Below are 5,506 nucleotides of genomic sequence, written 5' to 3' on the forward strand. Positions count from 1 at the left end.
CCCTACCTCCCTGTCTCTCAAATCTTCTTTCCAGAATCACTGGAAGGGACTGTCTCTGAAACATTCTTATGTGAGAAAGATTCTTTGCAAAAGAAATGCAATTGTCTTAAGGCCCCCTGCCTAGAAACTCCAACAAATAACCAGGAAGGATCAAACCAAGGGAGAAGAGCGAGCCTGGGAGTCATCACCATGCCCAGTCTTTTCACCTATTTTTCTAAGGGCAGCTCCCAGAGGTTACCTGAGGAACTTTACCTGCATAACAAGACAAACCATGTTCTGCCCTTTACCTTCCATAACTTGTGCCATCCATCTTCCAAAGAGAGTAGTTTACAAAAGAATGCCTGTCTCCTGGGTCTGTACACCATTCCCCTACGAAGAGCATATTTAAACCTCAACCAGTTGGCTCCTCTTTGAGTTTCATACTTTGGGTAAGGTTTTTGTGTCCATATGTGCGTTAAAATAAATGTTGTATGCCTTTTTCTCCTATTAATCTGTCTTTTGTCAGTTCATTTTCAGTGAACCTATAAAGGACAGATGGGAAGTTTTCCTTTGACCCCATCACCACTATTGGTGAAAATGTGATGTCTGTGCATCTGTGTCAGAATCATCTGGGTTGTTTGCTTTTGTTGTTGTTGTTGTTGTTAAATTTATCCAATGTTTATTGAATCGTGAACAGTTGCAAACATCGCCACAATCAGAAACCCACCCATCCTGATGCCTCTCTTGGCTTCCCCTTGAGAAGGATGCCTGAGGTGGGATGTCCCCTAAACTCCAGGGGACAACCAATGCACAGAGATATGATAAAACCAGGAGACAGGAGGAGGGTGGGGCAGTGTGGATTCCAGGGAAGCCACATACACACAGACTCTCCCACACAGAGGCAAAGACCAGGGGCATCAATCTCTTCCCGCAACAGCAGCTGCGAGAACATCAGGGAACGACTAGGCATCCATGAGACATTTCAGTCCTTCCTGTCCGGTAACCAGACTGCTGCATCTCTTGAGTTCACTGCTACTCAGCCTGCAAATACCCCTGGCTCTACTCAGCAGTTCCCTACTTAAGGCTGGAGCTCTCAGCCTCCCACAGAAGCCTGGTCTGCAACTCGACTGCTCAGGCCACCAGATGGGTAGGAACGATCACTGAGAGGTCTTAAGCTGTTCTTCCACAGACTCTAAAGCATGATGGAAATTAGCTTGATGGAAAATAACCATCAGCTTCCAAAAATATTAATAACAAAAGCAAAAAAAAATTAAAAAGAGTTGTTAGAAGCATTCACATAGTCAATCAGAATTTATAAATATTTATTGTGATATGGCAGTGGGTTGGCCACCATGCTAGTCAAGATAAACAGATACAGAGATGGGTACTGCAGTCTGGCACCTAATATACAGCTACATAGATTATAGTCCCACTAATATCTGAGACCATGTTTTAAGCCATACATAAAATATCTGTAACTACTGCCTTTTTTTCACACTCAAGAGGACAACATTATTTTAGGAAGAACTTTAAATCCATGTAAACTTAAGCAATTCATTTGGAAATGGTTGTATTTTATTAATAAGCAATTACTTGTGACATATGTCATAGTGAATCCCAGTGTGTTAAGGCATAGAAGTGAGAACTGCTGTGAGGTTCTGGGAGAATCCATCTCATCAAATTCCCACAATAATCATATTGACTTTCCTGCAGAGCACCCCAAAGTCCCCTTCGTGCTTATATCTTCATCACACCATCCGCACAGGAGATGTGTAAATTCATAAGATAACTCAGATGATTTTGTGGATATAACGAGATATTATAATTTTAAATAGAATAGGATCAACCACTGAGAAAGTCTTTTGTTTGTTTGTTTGTTTGTTTTCCTTTGTTTTGTTTTTGAAACAAGGTCTTACTTTGTTGCCCAGTCTATAGTGCAGTGGCACCATTTCAGCTCACTACAACCTTCACCTCCCTGGGCTCAGGTGATCCTCCCACCTCTGACTCCCAGGTAGTTGGGACTACAGGCATGCACCATGATGCCTGACTCATTTTTGTATTTTTTGGAGAGATGGAGTTTCACTATGTTTCCTATGCTGGTCTCGAACCGCTGAGTGCAAGTGACCTGCCTTGCTCAGTCTCCCAAAGTGTTGGGACTACAGGCATGAGCCACGGTACCCAGCTGAGAAAGTTTTAATAAAGTCTTTATACACGAAGTCTTTATGAGAATATAAAATACTCGAGCTGCAAATTCTAATTATAGAATCTAGTAACTAACATTGGATCTGAAACCCATGTATATTTTGGAATATAGTAATTATTTGGTAGGCAAAGTGTGAGAAACAAAAAGAATTTAAATAAACTCATATACATGCATGTGGGCATATACACACAAACACAAGTGCACTGAAATGTCAAGACCTATTATTCAGATTTTGATTAAAAATCTTCCCACATTCCTCAGACTGCATTATCCACTGTGGCCATTCATTAAGCATTGCCAGCCATCTTTCTCAATTTGCAATTCATATCTATGGGAAAATGGCATTGCTCTTATCCAAGTTTTTATTTTTGTTTAAATCTATTTAAGACTAAATAAAACCGATGTATTAAAAGGAATTTGCTAGTTTAGCCATGTCACTTGGAAGTAGGCTATAGATATTAACAATCACTTACATTCATTAGGATGCTTCTACAAGGTAATATGTAGAGTAAGACATCAAGAGGGGACAGAAAAAGTTATACAAGATAGAACTCTTCTTTCATAAGCAAAAATGAAGGCAGGTCAGGAGAAACTTGAGGCTATGTAGGATTGGAGATTGTGGGGAGGAGGTGCTACTCTATGGAGAGTAGACTAGGGTATAACAAAGCCAAATATGAAAATCCTGTCTTGGTCTTGCCTGGTAAAACTCTACAAAAGAATCTGAAGCAAAAACACATTTTTTTAAAGATACATGGAGACTGATTTTATTTTACTTACAGAGAAACATTAAATCTCTGTATTGTTACTCTTCACTATGAGGAAGCATATTTTCATCGTGTCCTCTAAGCCAGGATTCTTGAATAAAGGTTGGTTTGTGTCAGATAATTTAGTATGTTACTTGAAGCAAAATCATTATGAAATGCAAGCATATGAAAAGTGCATTAGGGATTGAGTATCATAAGAAATCTTATTAAGTACTTAACACCAGCCATTTTGCTAAGCGCTTTACATACTGATTGTGTTTCCATCATAATTCTGTGATGAAGGCACTTTATTCTCTCAGTTTTTCAGATGACAAAACAAGGGCTAATTAAAGTAAAGAAGGACAGCAGGTAGATACTAGAGCCAAAATCTGCATCAAAGCTGATTTTTTCCAGCCTCTCTATCTTAATAGCAAGCTTGAATGCCTCCAAAGAGGAAAAGAGTGTTAACTACACAAAGACAATTAGTTGTAAGACTCTTATATCTACAAGCATCTCTGATCTATATAAAATAAGGCCAAATTAGTTTTTCAGAAACCCTTGCAAAATTTCAGGAACCTTTCCATGGAATAAAGTATGGTCCATGTGGCAATACTCCAAAACAAATCTTTAAAGATTATTGACACCACGGAGGGCTCAGGTCTTACCATGAATCCTCCCAATAGCAGTAATATTCTTACCATCCAGATACCAAAGTCAACCTTCTTGTTTTTATCTCATCCGACTGGCAATTAGGAGTCTTACCTCATACCTGAGACCTCACCTATGGATATTCTTGCCATCTGATGACACTGGTGTAATCTTTAAGTTTTTCTTCAGTTGTGGACTTTTTCATTTCTAGAGAGAGTCCCTACTAATTTCAATCTTCTCAAAAAAAGACTAAAACTTGTCAGTGGACCTCCTTGACCACCTGCAATCTCCTTGAAGCCCCATCTCACATATCAATACCTTGTGGCACACCTCACCCATATAAAGTGAGATTGCCCCCTTCTCTAAGTTTATATGGCATCCTGTATGTATGTATCCTGTGGCTGGCGTCGCTCTTCTGCTTAACAGGATATTAGGTGCTCTTTCATCAGCCAGACTGCAGTATCCATCTTTGTATCTATTTGTCTTGGCCAGCATGGTAGCCAACCCACTGCCATATCCCAATAAATATTTATCAATTCTGATTGATTATGTGAATGCTTCTAAAGACTATTTTTAAAATTTTTTTTGCTTTTACTATTATTTATTCATTTTTTTAAACTTTTTTTTATTGTACTTTAAGTCCTGGGGTACCTGTGCAGATCATGCAGGTTTGTTACATAGGTATACAGGTGCCATGGTAGTATTTTTAGAAGCTGATGGTTATTTTCCCTCAAGCTTATTCCCATCTTGCTTTCGAGTCTATGGAAGAACAGCTTAAGACCTCTCAGTGGTTGTTCCTACCCATCTGGTGGCCTGAACAGTCGAGTTGCAGACCAGGCTTCTGTGGAAGGCTGAGAGCTCCAGTCTTAAGTAGGAAATTGCTGAGTAGGCCCAGGGGTATCTGCAGGCTGAGTAGCAGTGAACTCAAGAGATGCAGCAGTCCAGCTACCCTGAAGTTCCTCCTGGGAATTTCAGCCGCAGCTTGTTCTTCATTTTCAATCTCTTCAGGATCTCTGTAGAAGCAGAGATCAGGCATGACCTCCCATGGGCATTCATGGGAACTTCCCCGGCTGGCATCCATCACATCAGACCTAGTGAGGGGCCTCTCTTATTGTTGTATGGGATGGCAATGTCCACATAGCACAGAAAAGAATCTGTGTGACCCAGAGCAATGGTAGGCAGGTTAACGTAAGATGCCTCTGTAAGAGGCTGGGATCAGAAACCACCAGCAGACATGGCTTCTGGAAGGCTGCCTGGGTCTGGTGTGGGAAGGTTCCAGGAGTGAAGCGATCAGCAATAATGACCCCAGTGGCAGCAGAAAACTTCAGCACAGCCCACTTGCCAGTGTTCCTGGAGGATACGACACTGATATCAGCACAGCTTTCAACAGTGACGATGGCATGAGCCACCATCAGAAGTTTCTCCCAGGTCCTCTTCCGGTTTAGGATGTAGATGCCAATACTTTTCCTTCTGCAGATGTTCTGTTCCATTTGGAAGTCAAGCTTGGTGCCACCCAAGTGAATTCCTGCTGCAAGAAATATGAGGACATCCTCCTCCTTCATGTTCAGGACATCACAGGCTCTGGCCATTGTAAAAGTTTCCCATTAAGTTCTGACGGGAATTCAAAATAATGCCATATGGACACTCTCTGGGTAGCATGGAAAGGCTATTATTATTTTTAATGGACACATAGTTATTATACATAATTATGGGGTATATTGTGATAAGAATAATTATCATATCCATTACCCCAAACATTTGTCATTTTGTGTGTGTGTGTGATGAAAAGAACATTTTCTGAAATATTTTTCTTCCTAGATTGCCTTAGGGCTGACCTTCTCAACATTCTCCTTCAAAAAGAAACAAGCTGTTGGGTTTAGATTGCTAGTGATGAGATATAGTCACCTATTGTCTCAGCCTCAAAATGCTAGAA

The 5,506-nt window shown here is 40.5% G+C and overlaps 1 pseudogene; it reads right to left on the reverse strand.

Annotated features, from left to right (window-relative positions):
* Positions 1–4,347: 4,347 nt before the first annotated feature.
* On the reverse strand, positions 4,348–5,162 carry LOC108284400 (annotated as a pseudogene).
* Between the last annotated feature and the right edge of the window lie 344 nt (positions 5,163–5,506).

The sequence above is a fragment of the Cebus imitator genome, unplaced genomic scaffold, assembly GCF_001604975.1.
Source record: "Cebus imitator isolate Cc_AM_T3 unplaced genomic scaffold, Cebus_imitator-1.0 Scaffold278, whole genome shotgun sequence".
NCBI lineage: Eukaryota > Metazoa > Chordata > Mammalia > Primates > Cebidae > Cebus > Cebus imitator.